The following is a 23,299-nucleotide window of genomic DNA, read 5'->3' on the forward strand; positions in this document are numbered from 1 at the left end:
ACCTACTTGTTCGGAGCATCGTAGTACAAGCGTAGCGCGTAGCCACCGCTAGCGCGGGAACTCGGCTGGCAAACTCGCGCTCTGATTGGTCGCGGTTTTTCGTTAATATCTCGTAAACGAAGCCTCAGTCTAAATTTTTGCTAAGGAAAAAGTTGTTCCAATTCACCCCCCGAGTGCCACATTTCCGGGTCGGAGGACATTTTTGGGACACCCTGTATAAAAATGAAAAAATATTTATTTTTTAAAGATATATTTTTTAATTTTTATTTTTATAGAATGAAATGAAGATCCTTAAGAAATAAATGGTTTTATTTAAAATGAATATTTTATTCTCCATATAAATACAAAACTAACGTATAATGTTTGTAATAATGATGTTATGGTTAATAAATAGCGATCATTAATTAGCAACACGAATTTAAGTCAATAAATATGACTAAATATCATAGGCTATTTTGGGCTGTTCATAAAAACAGTTCATTCTTGTATATGAGTAGTGCTACAAAGATTACGTATCAAATTAATTTGATTGAATTCTGCTTGTCTAAAATGCTCCTAATTGTCGAAAAAGTTTTGATTGTTATACTTGCTAACTAGAATTTTATATATATTAAACGGTCTGCGGTCGTGACTGGATTAAGCCACCCAGGTGCGGGGGCACCTTTTGCACCCTCACCAAGAACGGCCCTGTTCGTAGGCGTAAGTTTGACAGCGCGAATGGACTTAGTCTTCGTACAGAAAAGATCTCTCACACCTCATACATACATGCAAGAAATTCTTCAGGATTATGTCCTGTCCTTCGTGCTTTTTTTGTGGATTATTTCAGTCGCGTACAGAAGAATGTACCCTCACGAGCAAACTCTCCTTCCGCTAGGGGAAAAAGTGACATTGGAGATGTGCCTTCTAAACTTTAGTATCCGGAATTATTGAAATTTATGCCAAATTAACAATCGATTTAACATTTATTTCAGTACTTGAAATAAATTTACCAAGTGGTAAGAGGCTTTTCTCTTATGCCACTTTTTCCCCTAGTGGAAGTCGACTTTGCTCGTGGGTGTACGTCCTCATCTAGCCAGTTCTACTCTTGAGTACTTAAGCGAAGTGGCAATTCTCCAATATTGGAGTGACCAGCATATATTCTAGATCCGAACCTTGTCCAACATTTGTGAGACATTTTAAGAAAATGTAGGTTCATCGTCGTATTCCCAAGACCACGGAACAATTTCGGATAATGCTACGAGATGAATGGGCGCGCACCCCCAAGATGAAATTGCAATTTTAATAAAGAGCATACCTCGAAGAATGCAGGCCGTATTGTGGACCAGGGGTGGCAACAATGGCTGCTCAAATATCTAACTGATAATTATGAAAGAGGCATCAATAACCTAACAATGTACAAGAAATGTAAGAAAACTCGTGTTGGAAGACATTTGAATAGATAAGGTCATTAATATTTCGATAAAAATTTTATAATAAATAATTGGTGATACATGTTGGATAAAGACTGGGAAAGAATAATAATTTATATTGTAATAAAATGGGCACGGATTCCTTGTGTATTGTAATTATATTAAGAAATAAAATCTATGATCTTCTGAAAAGTGAGATGTTGCGGTTTTTGCAAGTCAGTGTACTACGTCTATTTGTAGTCGGATCGAGTCATATTGGGTGAGAATAAACATACTGTGCAATTAGATAGAGGATGATTCTTCATGAAACAAACAACTATACAATATATGTTTCATTATTAGGGTAGTACTTTTTAGAAAAATGACATCGAAATTTTGTTAGAGACATACGCTCTTGAATAGTATTGGCTGATTAATTTTTAAAATTGATTTTTTTTGGCACTATAGTTTTGAATAGGTAAACCTTATTTTGCATTTTCGACAGTTTTTTTTAGAGGAGTAATCATCTTTCATCCGATTGTATTACGAGTTTGTCATTATTCTGTACATTCAGCATAGTATGAATTGCGATAAAGTAACTTCCACGTGAAACATGTACTTTTCCAGGAATTATACTGTTTACAGGCCTTGTGTTAATTATTAGAAGAAGACCCACTAGTGACTATGTGTGGATTGTGTTATCTACTGGAATTGTTTTTATTAATTAAGTAAAATTATCACCATTGGATCATATCATTCGTAGAAATTGTTATTAATTGTGATGACTAATCATTTTTGACCACCAGCCATTCAAGATTGAAATTAGACCTTACTAGAACTCAAATCAGTTTTAGTGGAAATTTAATCTAATCCGCGTAATTCCACTAGTTTAAATCGATGAATTTCGTTTTTAAATTTATATCTACAAATGAATAATTTAGTTCACTTGCAGATATCGCAAGCGTCTCTACTCACGAAGAAGTAAGAACCTCGTTAAAACAATCACCTCATAGAATGCTTGTTTCAATATGAAGTAACATTTTCTCAACCAATTTCTCTCTGATGTATTATAATATCTTTGAGTAATAATTTAGTATGAATGTTGTATGGCTTGTTCCTTCTGTGTACCTAGCTAGCGTAATAAGGAAAAAGAAAACTTCTATCTGTTCTCCACATACGCGTAAAACGGAATGTTCTGAATGAAAATTTGAGGCGGAAGGAGCGCGTTAGTTGCGTAATGTACCTACATTGTAAAATTCAATTGTACACACGGTAGTTCCGTAAAAGTCCTGAGAATTTGATCGGCAATCGAATTTGCATTCCGTGCAGCTTCCGGATTCTCGTAGCCTTCGGCAACATGTATGTACGCCCACCGGCTAACACCGAAAATATACAGGGTGTAACAAAAATATTGTACGACCCGGAAATGAGGCACTCGGAGGGTGACTTGGAACAAGTTTTTTCGTAGCAACAATGTAATCTCAGGTTTCGTTACCGAGACATTAACGAAATACCCCGACCAATCAGAGCGCGAGTTTACCAGCCGAGTTCCCGCGGTAATGCTGCCTACCAGTCGCAGCGCGTAGCCACCGATAACGCGGGAACTCGGCTGGCAAACTCGCGTTCTGATTGGTCGGGATTTTTCGTTAATATCTCGATAACGAAGTCTCAGATTACATTGTTGCTAAGAAAAAACTTGTTTCAATTCACCCCCCGAGTGCCCCATTTCCGGGTCAGACAACATTTTTGTTACACCCTGTATATTACAACGTTGAATTTGTCTCGAATAGAAAAGATAATATGGTGTAATTTACAAAAATGAAATTGACTTTGATCTTTTATCGAAGAAATAGTTTTGTTGGTAAGAGTGTGTTTCAGTTTATTGCTGATTGGGTATCGACTAATTTTTGTTCATAACATTATTTGTCAGATTAGTGGAAGTGTCCGAAAAATCGTGGCGACTGTTATGATGAACACCCTGTATTTTGCTCGACAACGGTAATGCCAGCGGAACGATGGAGGCGTTGGGGGTATTTTTTTCACGTTATGGCGTCAGCTGGACGTGATTGATGAACAGTTGTCTTTTCATGTAAAATGTGTCGGAGTGAACAGAGTTCAAAATTTCTAGACAGTCGACGGAGACAATATTCTCGTATGCATCAATTTATATTACGTTGTTTTAATACGATCCTCTATCCGTTGATGAACGTTTGACTTTATTAATTTAATGTGAATTACAATTTTATTTTGCTCCAATTAAGAAAATGTACTGAAAATGAGGGTAGGAGATAGAATAACAGAATACGGTAAACGACATTTCGTTGTTATAACGCATGATAGCTGTAGTATATGGTATGGCTCACCTCTTTTACAACAAGATTTTACGACAATCTTTGATTTTTAACTCGTGGCCAGATTCTTCAGGAACAATTTACTTATTTTTAAGGCAACTGATCGTCAGGTTGCTTGCTATTTCTGTATGTTTCCATTCATTTCATTTAAATAGACAGTCCCATGACTACTGACTTTCTTTCAAGCCTATGCAAGAACTGCAGTCCTCATCATATATCATTTAAAGGCAAAATAACACTCGACCATGCATCGTTGTAAGGATGTTGGACTTTACTGTGCTAATAGTAATTAGTTTTCAAACCCCGGTTGTCACAATGCATCGAAATGGCCCAAAATGTGACTTTGAAGTAAAATATCTTCGAGACATCTTTGAGAATGGTACTACTGGCGCCATGTTATAGTACTTTCAGATATCCTAAAAAACATTCTTCCGGAATGTTTTTTCAAGAATTTTTTTAACCACGATGACACTTTAAATGATAATTTTTTACAACGAAAGTATACTCTACAATGTTCAAACTTTATTTCAGAATTTGTGCGACTTAATTTGACAGATAGTTTTTAAACAACAACTGATTGAAAATTGGCTTGGGTTTAATCGACCCAGTGGGACAACTACGTTCGAAAAAATAAGGCAATCGAGGGATAAACAACTGTATATGTAGGTCAATAGTGGCTACTCTGTCAAAAGTCAAAATATCAGAATAAACTTGGTGACTTACCGATGGTCATCTCACTATAATTATTAATTAACAGAACAACTTACATTTCACAATGATGTCATATCGTAAACATTATTTAGTCATAATGTGATGTTGATATTACGTACAACGAGTACGTATTTACACACGTGTTTCTTACATTGATTATATATTTTGATCAACTATTTTCGGATAAATGTATATGTAACATTTTGTTGTTTTATTTCGTTTCTTCTAGTCTGATCGTTTTGGATGGCCTGTATGGCATAAATTATTGAAACGTATACAATAACAAATTGACAAGAAGATACTGCAAGTAATGGCAATAATATATGCTGTACAGCATTATTTTATGATGTTACGCTAACGGTAATAAACATAACAGTAATTTGTTGTTAAACCTGCTCCCAGTTATTATCTGTAGAAAATCTAGTCGATTGTACCCAGGGGTCACCATTATATCGATATCATTGCACTCCCGAAACTCGTAGATTGTTACGCGCTGAAACTCAGACTCTGGACGCATAAACAACGGTGCCTCGTGATCTCGATATTATCTTGTGTCATTGATGTACGTACTGTATCTCTTATAATAATTTCATAACTGCTTCAACTTACTTTATATTTGTAAACAGAATGGAATCGTAAAATTTCTGAGCAACAAACACCATCGAAGAAAGAAATATGCAAAGAGGAAGGCACTCTTAGACTTTCTCTTTTTTTTTTTGCAAGAAATCAAGGATGTACCCCTGTGGTAACAGTTTTCTGAAGATTTTAGGTGCTCTATCGTGTAATCTTTGCTACGATGCTTCTTTTGTATAATGTCAGATATAATATTGAGTCATTAATAGTATACGTTCTTCATATTTGGGTTTATTTTGGTCTATCTCTTTAGTATACAGTCAAATTGTAGGCGGAATAACGTTACGATTTGACTAGTAGGGAAGACCGGGGCAAAGTAGCCCTAAAAAAGTTTATAGTAGAATAAAATTTTTTCTTTTCAATAAAAATGTGTGCGGATAATTTTACAATATAATTTAAATATTACTATTAACAAATTACGAGTAACAATACTTCAGACAAACTTGAACTATTTTAAAATTTAATTTGAAAACAAAAAGCCAAAAGCTACTACTTTTAATCTGTAACCGGCGTCGTCCCATTTTTCTATCTTAAATAGTTTGATATCGTCAAGTCTACACTTATTTCTTAAATATACTTGATTTATATATAATGTTTAATTTTTACTATTTTAAGAAGATTCGGAAATCTACGTGGCCGATAGACCGTAGAAATAAGTGTGACACAAAACACAAATTTTGCGGGAGTCTCCTAGACGCCACGACACTAGTTACGGGTTAATTCAGATCACATTTATTAAATTAACTTTATTAGAATTTTTTAAATATTCAAACTATTATTAATACAAATTTAACGTTACTCAATTGTTATTTAATAAACACAAGACGTAATGAGAAAAATGAATTTATATTACCTTGGAGATCTCTAGAAAATAAATAATTATTATCAATGCAAACTACAACTGTCGTAGTTTCCCGTGGTTTCGCGCTAGCTGACGAGGTTAAGTTATTGTATAAATCGTTTATTTAATAATGTTTGGGTTATTTTATTTTAAAACGCATGTACATACACGTTTACAAGCTTGTTTTAAACACACAGAGAAAATGTTTGTGTTAAAATAGTATGTTTATGATTCAGTTATTCAATAAGCTAATCTGAAAAAAACCATTCGGAGGTACATAAAACTTAATTCCTAATTTCTCAAATGAATTTACATTGTTTAGTACCTGAATGTGCATAATTATCATCGTTATATTATATAAATTCAGTATGTTACAAGAATTTGTAAATATATTCTATTTTAAAATAAATGAGCCGTTTATTTTGAAAGTGGGGCAAGTCCATTTTTTTGTTATTGCGAGATATTTAAAGGTTTGCATTTCAATAATAAAAATATTGGTAAGCACTGATAGACATATTTTTTGTATTTTGTGGTATTAGATAATGTAAGTTTATTATCCAATAGTGTTTATAGTGCTGGTTAAAAAAAAATAAAGGTTTTATTATACCTAAATAACTTCAAAATTAATGAATTATTGTAATCGTTAATTAAACGGATGATATTTCAGTTGTATCGGCCCTTTTTTAATAATAAAAACAAAACACTGTTCAATAGTATATAAATATTTATTTATTTGATGAAAAGTGAAATAAAACAAAGAAAACAGTTTTTAAATATTACAGTAGAAAATATAACAACAAAAAACAATTCATTTTTATTAAGAATTTCAATGAAATTATACATTTTCGTTAATGATTTCCTTTATACGTATAATTATATTGAATTTTACTTAGGATTTAACATTTTTAAATATTCATGATGAACTGGAGGTATATATGGTAATAAATCCATCATGTCCTTATATTTGTCAGATGTAATAGGTCTACCTTTTTTCATACAAAGAAGGTACTTTTATATACAGGAAGGTAATTTTGTAAATCTGATCCAGCATATACTTAATATATAGATAGATAGAAACATCCTACGTTTCAGACATGATGTAAAACCAATACATTGGTTTCACCATACAACAACCGAACCTAATTCTGCCGTAATATATTCGGTTAAAAATAATTTCAACCTAAGATGGACTTGCACCACTTTCAAAATAAACACATTTACAATACCGTTAATAGCTAAAACTTCCATCTCCCAAATATTAGGGAATCTGAATTATTTCGACTATAAATTGTTTACAGATAAAAAGATCATATTAAGTTTTATCTATAGTTATCATTATCTTCATTTTTTTCAAAAATGGACTTGCCCCACTTTCAAAATAAACTGCTCAAATAATTAAAAAAGCTCACTTTACCTTAAGGCTCACTTTGTCCCGGTCTCCCCTAGGTACTCTCGCTAACTTAAACGCGCTGATTCTCTTTCGAATCCATCTCGGGTTGTAAGACTCAGCATTCGATCGACGACGTAGGGCGTACAGTTCCGATTTCCTGCCTGTCAAATTAATATTGGAAAATTGGTTTAAAATGGTACAGCAGTGGTTGCACTCGTATGGAAGGATGTCGAACGAATTTAACTGTTCGCGAATGTTTGTCCGACCGATACATCTCGACCGAGATTTTACGAGTATGAGTTAACGAGTGATTGTACGAGACTTGTCAAACAATTTCCCGAAGATGACTGTTCGAAGCGCCTTGAGAAGTTGCACTCCTCCGTGATTGGCAACGGTTCTCGCCGAAGGCGGTCTTGAATTACGAATTGCTATTAGTTGAGCACTGAAAGAAGAGGGATATTCATAGGTTTTTTCGGTTTGACGTTGTGAAGGAAAGCTCTCTTTCAGTACGAAGTAGTCGCGAGAAAATGATTAAATTTTTATTAAAGGTTATATTTGTGCATGATATTATAACCGGAAAAATATACTGTCCAGAACTTCTTGAACAAACTAAATTATACGTTCCCTCTCGCTCAATCAGAAGATTCAACACATTTTATCAGCCTCTCACCTAGTGATGGGCAGCATCGACTAAAAACTATCGACTAAGTCGATAGTAACCAACGACTACTTTCAGTCGACTAATTTTTTCAATCGTTGACTACTTTATTTAGTCGCTTGAAGCGACTAACTTCGGGCGAATAATATTAGTCGCTTGAAGCGACTACTTTCAGTCGACTAATATTAGTCGCTTGGAGCGATTACTTTCAGGCGACTAATATTAGTCGCTTGAAGCGACTACTTTAGTCATTAAATTTAGTCGCTTCGAGCGACTTGCTCGAACTATCGAGTTATTGATCGCTATTGACTGGATCATGATTATTTTCTTCGCGATGCAAACGAATTGTAATTTTTCCATATATTTTTTTATGCATTACCAAGAACTGTACAAATTATTGCTTATAACCTAATTGATTTTTATAAAAAATTTAGAGCAGTTAATTTTTTAAGTGCCAATATTAAATAGCTTACAAAAAATCGAATATTAGTAATTGTTTAAAAAAACTTGTTTACCATTTATATTTTTGAAATTCTATCTATGAACTAATACATTTCCAAAAGGTAAATACACCAATGGTGCTGAAAAGTTGATGACATAATCTATACATAACCTATAAAGCAAAATTTCAGTCGACTAAAAACTATCGACTAAATAGTCGATAGTATGTTGCGACTAAATAATCATTAGTCGATAGTTTAATTTAGTCGATGGTGCCCATCACTACTCTCAACCACATCCAGATTTTCACACATCAACACTATCACCAGAGCTTGTAGTACTGTTAATAATTTTCACGCTCATATCGACGTTTTCTCCGACTCAACCAATTCACTAAGAACATCACCGTATCACTCATTCACCTCACGAGAACAAATATCTAACTAACGTCGCAACACGTTATGTTTGGTCGTATTCACACTTCTGTGCACGTAGCTCGTAACACAATAACATTGTAAATACTCTACAAAAGGGCACTGTTCGTTTACATATTAATAAATAAATAAATAAATAAATAAATAAATAAATAAATAAATGTGTAGTCATGGTTTTACTTGATTGCACAGAGTTTGCGTGTGTCTCCCAACAATAAAGGTTTATGATCGTATTGTTCTACGATTCACCGACTAAACTAAATAGAGTCCAGAACTAAACTAACTAAATAGAGACCAAATATTTCAAACCATCGTCTTGTGTTTGATGCGTCGAAAGTATCGAGAATATTTGGCAGACATGGAAAGAATCTAGAGAACGGTACGATTTGAAAAGAACTGAACGTATAAAACGACGAAGAAAATATTCGAATGAAAGAGTAACGGAGTTTTAAAATGTGCGATCGATGCTCACGGTTCCGCGACAGAACGCAGTCTATAATAATTCTAGATCAATTGTCTTAGGAAATTATACAGCAATATACCGTATTCATGTTATATTAAATGTTACTATTGTATTCCGTATGTTATTAGAACTGTGTGAAACACAGTGAAGCATATATGTACATTTAGCTATGTTCAATGAAGTTTCTATGTTATTCTTAACTTAACAAATACAGTACGATTCCTTGCATGTATTTGACAAGTTTTTTACTAGTGTTTCTAATCAGAGCGCGAGTCTGACAGTCAAACTCCAGCGGTAACGTTGGCTACCAATCGCAGCGCGTAGACAACACTATCGCGGGGGCTCGGCCGGCAAACTCGCGCTCTGATTGGTCTGGGTTATTCCTTAATATCTCGTTAACAAAGCCTCAGATAACATTTTTGCTAAGGAAAAACTTGTTCCAAATCGCCTCACGAGTGACCCATTTCAAGGACCTGCAACATTTTTGTTAAACCCTGTATAATGAAATCATCAGGCTACAGTACTTCTCTATACAATGGAAGTTCGCAGAAGTAATGCTAATCTATATTATTCCACGCAATGATTTCTAAATCAGGTAAATCATTACAAGAATGTACATTTTACGGATCAATCTCTTTATTGCTCATACTATCCCAACTGCTTACTGCGTGAGTTATAATTTACCATATGTGATAGTAATATTATTCCTACGCACAATTTGGATTCAGAAAACAACACTCCACACAAGAACAGTTTCATAGTTCACGTTATACATAAAGAACACGCTTTATCGATGTTATCCAAGCCTTTAAACGTACATGTATGGCACATAAACCTAGCGTACAAGCTTAAAACCTACTTCTCACATACATAGTTACTATAAACTCTTTACATCTTACCTACCTGAATACAACTTCAGAATGAAATACAGTGAAAATCATTTCAACGTGCACAAAATAAAAACTAGGATTCCACAAAGCAGCGTCTTAGGACCTGTCCTGTACCAGATATACATTGCAGATCTCCTGCAAGTGGAGGACGTGTTAATGGCCACATATGTAGATGATACATCCATATTGGCAACACACAAAGATAGAGTCAAAGCATCAGAACTCTTGTTAGAAAGCCTAAATGAAATAGGAATCTGGGTTCGAAAATGGAATGTCTAGATGAATGCAAGTAAATAGGCCTACATAATCTACAATATATAACCAGACAAATACCAAACATACCAATAAAAATAAATAACGAAAACAAACCCACACCATATGTGGCTATATATGTACCTAGGACTGCATCTAGATATAAGACTATCCTGGAAAATTAATCTCATAGCCAAACAAAACATGTAAGACTTAACCCTTTGCGGACGAGAGGCGACTCTCGGTCGCCACGACATTTCGCGCGGCAGGACGAGTGGCGAGTGAGAGGCGACAGTCGGTGTTTGTTTTATAAATTATCATACCAAGCGAAACTACAGATCTTAATTTTTCTAAAATTATATTCATAAAGGTGTGAATATAGATAAACTATCGAAATATCACGTTTTTGTAAGATAATTTATATGTAAGATCATTTAATTGTACCGTGTAAGACACTCGACATATTTGCAAAAATCGCCTCGTCCTGCTACCTGACCCGGCTGAAAAAGTCGTCGTCCGCAAAGGGTTAAAATTGCGGAAAATGCATTGGCCACTTTGATTCAAATCACCATTAGTACTATACAACAAACTACTACCATACAAACCTATAAGAATATATGTATCTATTTGGACCTTTGGGATGCAGCTACGGGGCTGTGCCAAAAAGTCTAATATTGCCATCATACAACGTCCCAAAACAAAGCACTTAGGACAATGAATATGTCAGTAATAAAACTCTAAAAAAAGGAGCACTCAGTACAATGAATCTCTCAGTAATAAAACCCTCCAAAAAGATTTACGAGTGAAATACGTTCGAGAGCATATCAAGCAGAACGCCATATCACAAAAACTTAACTACAAGACCACTCCAACAAACTGGCTAATGAACTACTCAACGTTGAACACAGCACCCGGAGACTGAAGAGAATCAACTCTATGCCTAACAGACGAACCATACAAAAATGTAACGTAACATACAATACGGAAAGAGGACACACTATTAACTGTTCTTCTCGCACATGTCACATTTTCATATAATCGAACTACTAATAGATTCGGTGAGAGTCGATTGTAGTTATAAATGACTAAACAAATTTGATATTGAGCCGATTGAGCAAACTCGGCTCTCGCTAGGGGAAAAAGTGGCGTATGGGAACGGCCTGTTACCACTTGGTATCGGGAATTACTGAAATTTATGCCAAACTAACATTCGGTTTAACATTTATTTCAGCATTTAAAATAAATTTATAAAGTGGTGGAAACCTACTCCACTTTTCCCCGTAGCGGAAGGCTAGTTTGCTCGTGAGGGTACATTGAAAAATAGTCAATATACAGTGAGAATCAAAAGTGCGTATACACTTTGAAAGTGTGGGATTCGTTCATATTTATTTCTCTCAATGTAGAATTTAATATTTCCCATAGAAGTTCTTACATTGAGATTTGATAACTGTGAAGGAGGACTCAACCGATTGAAAGTGTATATTTTCGGTCACGATCTTACTAAAAGACCCATGAATGCATTTGCAGCTGAATTTGATTTTAAAATACTTAAACATCCTTTGTCCATGGTAGTATGAATAAAAACCATCTGTCCTACACCAAAGGATGTCATGCTGTCCCAAACTATAATAGTACATTCATCATGTTCAACAATATTTACCAAATTTTTCGGTCACACCTACGAATTTCTTTTTCTCAAGCCTTTTTTTAGCTGCCCATTCATCCCGAAAATGTTAAAAAAATCATATCCAATTGTATTACTGTCATGATCTGACAATAGTAGGATGCTACAGAAGTATTACACTAACATCACCTTTGTAACGTGTATACTATACTACTTAGTTTTGACTCTCACGGTATGGAAGTAAAATGTTACTGTGTCATTTGATATTTAAATATATCGTGGTAATAGGAATGCATTTGTTCACTGCTTTAAATCCGCGCACACCAAATCGGAATATTTACCGCGAACATCAGTATAAAACATGTGGCATGCACGGTAAGTGATCGCGGCATATTTCGCGGAGCGTGGCCAGTCAGCGGGAAAAGTGGAAAAGCGCTGGTGCGTGCATTCTTCATGCTTTTCGCGCAAGACAATGCCACTTTTTTTTTCAGCGAAACATTTCTTCTTTGTTCCCCGTAAAGGGTTTTAAACAGTCCGTAACTGAGCTATGTAAAATTTTCATTTTAATAACATTATGGAATTTATATTCACGTTCTTTTTGCTATTTTAGTTAGCTTTATTTCCCTTTGAGATCGGAAAACGCCTTGCAGATTTATATAAGATAGTATTGGGGGATACAACCTATTGGTCGGTGAGTGTTCATGAGCAAATAAAGCGAAAGTCCACAATAAAATTGTCTTCGTATACGGTTTCAATTTCGATAAAATCACCTTTAAAAATTTATCTGGTGTTCATGCACTCGCGTTTGGAATAAGTAGAAACGGTAAATCTTGGAAAAATACCTTGGCTGACACTGAAACATCCTTGGATAGTATTTTGATTTGTTAATGAACTTTTGAACAGTAATAAAGCTTCGAATATTAAAGCTGATCAAACCAACTTCAAGACCTGACGGTTATTAATTTAGGGGATATTCTGTGGCTAACACATGAATGATTAGTTACAGCGATATGGAACAGAATGCACATGATCATAGGAATAAGTTGGTTTGATTTTTAATATGATATTCAATAGATGGCTGGTACAATCAGTATTGGATGTAGCAAGTTTCGTAAATAAATGGCATCACCTCTTGTTTGTACAATTGCTTCTTTCATTTTGGATAACTTATGCAGCAACCGGGATACAGTACAGCGTGGTGGGATTGTAAGTTATATGTGGCGTATATTAGCCAAACGAAAAGATAAAGACAGAAGAGAAATGTAATGATTTGTGAACTGTCAATTAACACTAGTGCTACCGACGTTGAACGTATACTAAATGAAATTGTATAATATAGGAATATGTATACGTTATACAGGGTATAACAAAAATGTTGTCCGACCCGAAAATGGGGCGCTCGGGGGGTGAATTGGAACAACTATTTCCTTAGCAACAATGTAATCTGAGGCTTCGTTACCGAGATATTAACGAAAAACCACGACCAATCAGAGCGCGAATTTGCCAGCCGAGTTCCCGCGCTAGCGGTGGCTACGCGCTGCGACTGGTAGGCATAATATACGTATATTATAACATGTATAGTAAATTAAAAGTAAACATAAATTTTGCCAAAAGCCTTATTGTAATTTTACCAATCGTGAAATAAGGTATCTGCAAATTGTCATTTTGACGGGTTTGGTAGTTCTAGTGTTAATTGTTGATAAAATAGGTCGACATTAAAATTGAAATTAGGTATTAAAATTGCTGACTAATTTAAAATCAGTTATTTAAATTCAAACTGTATATAAATTGTATTGTTAGTGTATTTAGCAACGATTGCCTATTTATATTAATTGAAAAATAGAATAACATACGATGTGAAAGTAAAATTTATATTTTACATATAAAAATTTATATTTGCTTATTTATGATACAGTTAAAGTAAAAGTGTTTATTATAATGTTTAATCGACTATGTATTATTGTACCGATTTATTATAGTGGATAATAATAATTGGTCTACTATGACTTAGCGTTAATGTTGTCGATTAAAATTTTGAAAAAATGAATTTCCAAAATCGCTCTTCTTGAAAACAAAGCTCTATTTACAGAATTTTTATTTCACATTTTGAACATTCTTTTTGCGAAGAATTACCCTCTCGTTGTATTTACCATAACGGACCATCCTGTACGCATACAGATGACTGCGACGCGATATTGTCAAATCTCCGATTTGCGTATTTGACATGGGTATGTAGTGTAATCATAGATTTACTATCCCGCACGTTCTACATCTCAAGAGCGGAATCGTGTACAAATCGGTTTACGTACCTGCAATCGATTTATGGATAGCTAATATTGATACAGCTTTGAAGTTCGAGAGTTTCCGATTACCTGCAATTTACGAAAGCAAACTGTATTTCGTTAGTTGTTGTTATATGTAGATGTTTGGTATTAGATAAATATTTCTCACCTATTCACATTGGTGCTGTCGGCAAGCTCGAATTTCAAACCGAGCCGAAACTCGGATTTTCATCCGAGCTGAGAACTCAAAAGAACCGAGCGGCTCGAAAGAATCGAATAAAGGTGGATTTATACTATCCGTATCTTGAAAGTATGCAATTTAAATTTTGTATGTCTGAAAAATTATCGTATAATTAGGCCTAATATCTCAGATATATTATTAAGAACCTGTATATTATTATATTATCCTACGAAACGCTCTTATAATTGTGAGTGGGACAGTTGGGTTCGTTCCCCTGTGAGTACGGACCAATTAAAATCGTTGTTTTTTGTTAGGCGACTGAGCGGTATCAAAAATGTTTGGTACGTGTGGAAAAAGTCGAAAAGATGTTACGATATGAAGAAAAATGCGTGTGTGAAACAACGAAGAAAATATTCGGATGAAATAAAGAATGGGACTTTAACATTTATGGCTGACATTGGTGGTTCCGCGACGAAACGTAAAATTATATTACTCCATTTACTTTGACGTTTTTCTTTAAATGTATCATCTGTACATGTTTTCTGTAAGGAAGGTAATAAAAAGCTGGCGACTAATTTCCGGTTAATGTAAAATATTCATAATTTGGAAACTATAAATTCCACGTTATTCGTATTAATTCAAACTGTTTATTCATCTCTGTTGAAGTGACCAGAAAGTTGTACAATGGCCATTGAAAAGACTGAAGAGAAAAATTTAATAATTGACGGTGAATTAAAAGTAAAATTTCATCTCTGTTGTTTGTTACAATTAGAGAGATATAGGCTATTCAAAATTTTAATACGATTTTTCACCGTTTCTGCCAATGACTGATTCATTTTGTACCGATTTTGTAAAAGATGAAAGTTTCAAAGTTTCGGTATATTTTAAATACTTTGTTCTAGCAGATTTTTTACAGGTGAACAGTAACGTTTCAATTTATTAAATACCCTTAGTGTTCGTTTCCATGCTTGAAACTGTGAATTATAATGAAACCAGATTAGTTTTCAATACATTTTATTTCAAATTCCTCTTTAATACGTAGCAATTGTATTCATTGCAAATCATTGTTTTCTCGTTGATTTAATGCAGGGTAAAGCACAATTAAAAGTCACTTGACTTATTGTCATTATAACGCGAAATTTAGCTGTTGCAGAGAGACGAGGCTTGTACGTTTCAGCATTCTACTTGAAATAACTGTATAGTCCAATGTTACCTGAAAGTTTGAAAATATGAATACATATTATGTATGCATATATAACACATATTATATATATCAAATATTAATCATTGCTTTCTTTTCTGTTGCAGGTGAGTCTGAAGATTACGACTTCTGATCACGGAAACAGTGGACGAATAGTAACACTGTGTACCTGACATTTTATAAGTATAATTATGAATATTTTCTTATCTACAGTCGAGGATATCATAAAACAATTCGAATAATTAGTCATATAAACATGATTACCGATATGAACTTTGTAACCTTCTACCTGATGTGTTCTTATTTGACGTAAAGCAAAATAACCACGTCGGTTTTTTTATAGCCAGTCTGTTTCAAATATGTAAAAAATATTACGCAATATCTACATGGGAGAACAATAGAACACTAAACATTTCTTTTTTGAAAAAATAAACATAACTGTATTAACACTTCGGTAATTTTCCTTTTCTTTGGATCGTATTGTTTAATCGATTCACAGTAGTTTGTATGTTTTAATTTCTATTATTCTTTCATTTTTAGTTTAATTCTAATGTGTACCTAACATTGAAACGAGGTGAATGGACAGTTTAATTAAGAACTGGAATATTACTGCTTGTGAACAATTTTTTACAGATTTTTAATTATTCTTTTCTTAACTGAATATGCTTGTAATAATTCATGTAGAAGGATGCAAAATTTATGTCACGTTTTCCACAACAATCAATTGTATCTATATCATGAAATTCCTGCAATCTATATGAAGTGGTCATGATTTTGTTTTGCACTCTTAACAATATATTATGTTTAGATAGACACATCCGCTAGTTTGTTAAAAACATTTATAGTTAGAAACTATGTGTAAACCTGTTCTGAAGTTTTTCACAATTCATTGTTCTAGTAATATTAGAATTCGTCATCAGATTAACAAAGGGTTCGTTCCTGATTTTGATATATTCACAAATGGGTCGTACTGCTTAAAAGAGCTTTTAGTAATTACGTTATTATTACCAGCACAACGATTGAAAAGTGATAGGTCACTGGAAGGTGTTTACGAAAATGTGACATGTAGATCATACTATCTGCAAAAGTTCTATACTGATGGCGTTATGCTAACCATTGATGAATCACGGAGTCTATGGACGCGTGTACATAATTAATTATATTAAGTTAATAATTAATTATATTTTCCTTAATTATGTTAGGCTTCTATTAATTATTGTAAGATGGTCTGGGTTAGCTTATTTGATTTTATCACTAAATCATGCTGAGTTTTGCTAATAAATTCCGCCTTGCTAAATGATTTTAATACATTAATTGTAAGTAATTTATTCCTCTTCCATGTAAATTATGGTTAGTAAAATTGATATTATTACAACCCAAGTAACTACAGTTAATCTGTTGGGATAAATTATATTTTGTATAGACGAATCCAATAACTGTGACAACGAAGAACCTCCTTATTTCATTATTACTTGAAAATCTTTGATCGAATGTATTTTTAGGCTTTCAAATTGTACTTACTCATTGTACCAAAGTTTCGAAGTCATTCTTGCAGGTTGCAAATATTTCCCACGTTGCAGCCCCCCTGACCGTTGTTTCGAGACGATTGTCTCATGAATATTAAATCAGGTATGCTGTTTTGTACGTACTTGATTCCGCGGTATCTTGTTCAGACTGCATATATCTATACAGAGTCTAGTAGTTACATTCTTACATCGGCTTACAAAATATCAACTTAATGCGATGAATATTCAAGCTTAGGAACTTGGATTTTGAGAGTGAAGCCACAGATAGTCGCTATAGCGTGTTAATGCATTTTTGAGCATGAGGAAAAAGGCATTTGAAATTTATAAAGGTACATTATGAATACTGAAAGCTGTGATTGTTACAACAGTTAATGTGAAAACAGGGGGTTCGGTATTATCAAATCTACTAATTGTTTGATTCTTAGAAAGTCAGACGCTCGTAGCATATCAACACATTATTATATCCATTATGCTAAAAATGATATTGGCATCATATTTGATACGAGGTGTTTAAAGCCTCCGACCTTAACTGTACTTATTGTCAGCTTTCCTTAAAATCGTGTATGATAAGTCACATACCTACGTTGGGAAGTATCCGAATAATAATGAGTAAATTTTATATGAAATAATGTGTTGGTGAACTCATTTTGAATTTACAATTTCTTGAAAAACAATGTTTCTTAATTTTGTTTCTGATATGCTATGATAACGCTGTTCGACAAATTAAAAATTTTATCGACCACATAACCTGCAAAAAACGTGTTTCATAGATTTTGTATGAGCTAAATACGAATCTGCAAACCGTTTTTTATAAAATCAATTTAAAAAGAATGCAAATAATTAAATTTTTGAAGAGTGTTGCACTTTTACATTAACAGTTATTTATGTAGTTGTTTTTAACACGAAATAATTCTCTGGACACTTCCGAAGAAAATGATTTAAATTGTTATTATACTATACAGAGACATTTAAATATGTTTAAATAATGTTTAAAAGTGAAAAGAACACCGAAAACGCACCAATTTTTCCTATTTCGCTTCTCTATTGAAAACAAAACAGATTTTGTAACTTTCCTTGACACCTTCCTCAGCAGATAGGTCTACTCTGTCGCATACTATGGTTAGATTTCCTCGTAGATCTTTAGTTTTCGTAATAAATTGAAGAATATCAGCTAAAATTGGTGCGTACTCGACGTTCTTTTCACGTTGATTATTTTTTAAATATATTTAGATATCTATAATATAATAATAATTTACATTACTTTGTTCGGGAGAGTATAGAGCATTATTTCGTGCCGAAAGTAACTGAATAACTATTATTGTAAAAACACAATACACCTACAAATTGGAAAATTTGCAATTTTTATTTTCTTTTGAACCCCTATAAGAACCTTAAGGGAGGAACGAAATTTGCACCTTTCTTTTTTGTCTTTATGAACAGCCTTCTGAAATGTGATTTTGCATAAAAATCCGCAGTTTACTTATTATGTACATACGAACGATGATCCCCGTGTATGCTCTTTCTGTATAGAATGAAGAAGATATTGTAAACTAGGGTTACCGAGAACAATGAATTTCAGGATTGAAGATGGCGCGGGGGCTACCGCTAATGGATGCAATTAAAACACGTAATACACTTATGACACGGATTGTTCAGGCACGTTGGCGCTAGCCCCCAAGCTAACTTGCCTCTCTCGGATTTTCGCTGGATCTCGGCTGCTTTAGCTACTGTTGTTGCAACGAATAGGTACGAGCCGTGATATCGTATGGAAGATAGATGACGGAGAGGAGCAGTTTGTTTCCTCTTCTCGTCTCTTCTCCTCCAGCAAGCGGACAGAATCGATTTTTGCGTCTCTTCGCTGCAAGACTGGGAGTCGGACCAACGAATGAAGGGATTGAGGGACACGGAAAGGAAAGACTAAGTCCATACGTTTCTCTGAAAACGGTTCTCACTAACAGCCTTCTCGTCGCATATCTAGACCTCAGAGTGTATTAAATCCACTTGTTAACAAAATAACATTTTACATGTTTCCTGTATCAAATATTTCACTGTTTCCGATGGTAGAAATTATTTCGTTTTAAGTCGTTTAGTTTTTAATATAGGCACATAATAGTCTAAAAATGATATTAAGTTCGTATTTTTGAAACAATGTAATGTTCATCATACCGCGGAATTAATGCAAAGTTCTATTTGCACTTCTATCTGCACCATTTCTACATACAGGGTGTAACAAAAATTTCGGAGGACCCTGAAGAAATCTGCCTTGGCCGGCAGATTCGCGCTCTAATTGGTGGGGATTTTTCGTTAATATCTCGGTAACAAAGCCTCGGATAACATTTTTGCTAAGGAAATATTTGTTTCAAATCATCTCACAAGTCTTCCATTTGCGGGTCCTCCAACATTTTTGTTACACCCTGTATAGAGTCTTGTCTTAAATCCATTCAATACATAGTTCGATGGCAACGATTCTTTCTCGCTCAATTCTTACCGAATGGTTTCAAAGTTGCAAGGTTTTCGCAACTTTAAAAATTTTTTTTTTTTATTATTTATTGTCGCATTAACCTCGTATAGGTCATTAGCCACTTAACAATACTTCCTTGGTGGTTACATACATTGCGATAAATGCATTGATATATTACAATGTGGTACATTATTATTAGAAATACGTTTCAGTAGATATCGTTTACAGTCAAGTTTTGTGTTATAATACATTACTTATAGTATTTCATTTCAGTCCATCATGGTTGTAGTTTGCTTTGGTCTGTTTCGTTAACTACCGCTTCATAGTGAAAATAATAATTATTGCCTTCGTGTTTCTGTTTTTATACTTTCAATTTTAGATACGGTGTAGAAAATTGATTTCTTTAGGAAGGCTAAAATGTTGCACATGAAGCTTTATCGTTGAGACTTATATTAAGGTCTTCTGGTATGTGATGCTTTTTTCTTTCTACTTGAAATAGAGGGCAGTCGATAATTAAGTGTTGCACTGTTAGTGGGATGTAGCAATTGTCGCACATGTTTGGGTTTTCTTTTGTTATAACGTGTACGTGGCTTAAATTAAAAGTGTGACTTAATACACAGTGTATTCAAAAAGTTCCCGGACTTATGTTTGCTACCAAAAACATTTATAGGTAGACATCATTTTATTGTTTAATGTTCTACATATTTTCCTCCTCTGTTGATACACTCTTGATGACGTTCGTACAGTCGCCGGAAACATCTGGAAAAGTCTTCGACTGAAATACCCTTTAACGTCGTTGTCACTTTCCGTCTGATTGCTTCCTCATCCTAAAAACGGGTTCCTTTCATGGCTAGTTTCAATTTTGGAAACAGGAAATAATCCGCTGGAGCCAGATCTGGTGAGTACGAAGGGTGCATTAGAACCGTGACTGAGTTTTTAGCCAAAAATGAAGACACAGTTAGCGATGTGTGAGACGGAGCGTTATCGTGTAACAGAAACCATTGACCGGACTGGTGTTTTTTTTCCAAGTTCGTCATGAAGGATAGCATGAACACTTCCAATACTTATTTTCGACTCCTCTGACAACATTTCAATGGTCATACAACGATCTTTCGTGAGAAGCTGACGAACTCGCTCAACATTTTCGTCCGTTCTGCCTGTCGACGGGCGCCCTTTCCTTGGGTTGTCTTCGAGTGACTTGCAACCATTCTTGAAACGTGAATACCATTCAAATACTTGCGTACGACGGAGACAGTCACTTCCATATGTATTTTGCATCATTTGGTACGTCTCTGTAGGACTTTCCCCACTTAAAAAACAAAACCGTATCGCAGCTCTTTGCTGCATCACAAAAATTATTACAACAAAACAAAACTGACAAATTTTAAATGTGCTCTGCAGACAATCGACTAAATCTTTTAAGGTTAAACGTAGCTGCCAAACAAAAGAAAATCTATAGTCAATTGATTTAGCCTTAAAACACAGATGTCGCCACCAGAAGCTATCACGTAATAACAGTCCGGGAACTTTTTAAATACACTGTGTACACTCTGGCTCTGGGGTCCAGATACGTATTTGATGTTTAAATTATCCATTTCTGAAAATCGTGCCCACTCTTTGCGTTCCTTTTCATCTTGGTTTCTCTTTTTCACGCTTCTCTGACGGCGAGGTTCAATCTCCGGATTTGTTTTCTGGCTGATTGGCATGCGGGGCTTCTTCTTGGATTCGGGATTCTGGTTGCGTGTCGTGGGAGTCAATTTTTGTTTTACGTGTTGTGTCCTCTTTCACGAATATACGGGCCACTTCTGTGAGCCACGAATTTAAGTATTAAAGTATTTTGTGTAGAATGTTAACAAGTGACCAAGTTATATGGTACCTTTTGTGAATTATTTTTATTAATTCTGGTAAGACAATTGCCAGTCGGTTATGCTGTCTAGGCGATATTGTATCAGTTATAATAGGATGCCCACGCATGGGGTATGATACTTACAAGTTTTATTCCAATAGTTTGCGACTACATACATATGACACGATGGTATCATCGGTGGGTTAAGTTTTCTATCGCGTCTTTAAATTAATTATAAAATTGCTACAACTCTCAGGTTATTTTGAACGTTATTTATTAACGATTATGTCATGTCCCACTTAGACCACTGGTGGATCTCAGTGGTATATTGAAACATCATGCAGTGTCATCTGTGGCTCGTGCCGCCGTTTTAAATGCATGAACACTTTTTGTAAGTGGTAGAACGTGGAGGCCATATATGTTTGGGTTATACGAATTTAGAGAAAAATAATGGTGGTCGGTTAAAGTGATTGCTTGGAAAGCGAAAGACCCGGATTCGATTCCCGGTTCGGTATCTGATTAGCCGATTTCGGTTATCTATAATTTATTTCAATTTTTTTTCTCGTTATACTATATCGTAAAAAACGTATGGTTAAATGTTTTGAAGTTTACTGTTACTGCGTTTTAATAGGTAAGTTATAGAAAGAGGGCAACTCACGTGTAGAAATCTAATGAACAGATGGAAAACCCCGAAAAGAAGCAAGTCAACGAATTCATGAAAAATGTGCACACGAGCTGTTTCTCTAGCTTCGAATTCTGGAAACGACTCCGCAGATTGACGTTTCGACGTCTGTTAACCTCTCCCGTAGCATTACCTTTTTGATATCATTTTCTCTCAGACTTGCAGAATGTCGACACAAGAATCGCTTCCCGCCGTCTTTTCGTTTATTTCAGTCGCGCGTGCACAATTATGTACCCGTCAGAAAGCATACATTTCCGTGTCACCCTTTCATGTCGCGCATACACGCGTAAAGGTTGCAATCCTGTGAACCTGTTTCCCAAATACAAGGCGGAACGTGTCGTGTTTTTCGCATTTACAGTTTATAATATCGCTTCCTCGTACGGAACACTGGGTAACTCGACGCCGTCGTCGAGTACGTCGTTCTCTTATACTCTTCCCTTGACGTATTGCAAATTGGTATTTTATGTGCGTAGTAAAGCAGCCACGGCGAAGGTAAGTTTAAATTTTTTCGCGATGATGTACCATCGGACCGATCAAATTTCTACCGTGGAATTTGGTCCAGCAAGCAATAAGGATTCTACTCAAAATATTATACATATATTTGCAGCCACTGACGTAATATTCCCTCGTTCAAGAAAGTGTAGCTGACTACTATTACATCTTGTTGTATTTTCATCTGAAATTGTTTCGATTATAGCAATGGTAGGTCAACGAAACAAACAGTTCACAGTTATCGTACCAGACAAATGTGTTTGGATAAAATGTTTCTTTCACTCTGTATTGTTATAGCTGCTTTAAAGATATAGCGTTGGCACTAGCCTCCTGCCCCCGCCCCCTGGACGGAAAAAGTGGCTTTTGTCCCAACTTGCAAGAAAAAAAAATTGGATTTGCCCCCCCTCCCCCCCAGAGTTACAAAACTTTTGCGTAATATTTAATATAGCTGTATAATTTGAAATACGATTAACATCCTCTGTTAACAAAACGCATGCATTTTCAACGATTTATAACTTTAAAAACCAAATAAAGTGTGTCTGTCTACGTACA

Source organism: Dufourea novaeangliae, unplaced genomic scaffold (genome assembly GCF_001272555.1).
Source record: "Dufourea novaeangliae isolate 0120121106 unplaced genomic scaffold, ASM127255v1 scaffold46, whole genome shotgun sequence".
Classification (NCBI taxonomy): Eukaryota; Metazoa; Arthropoda; class Insecta; order Hymenoptera; family Halictidae; genus Dufourea; species Dufourea novaeangliae.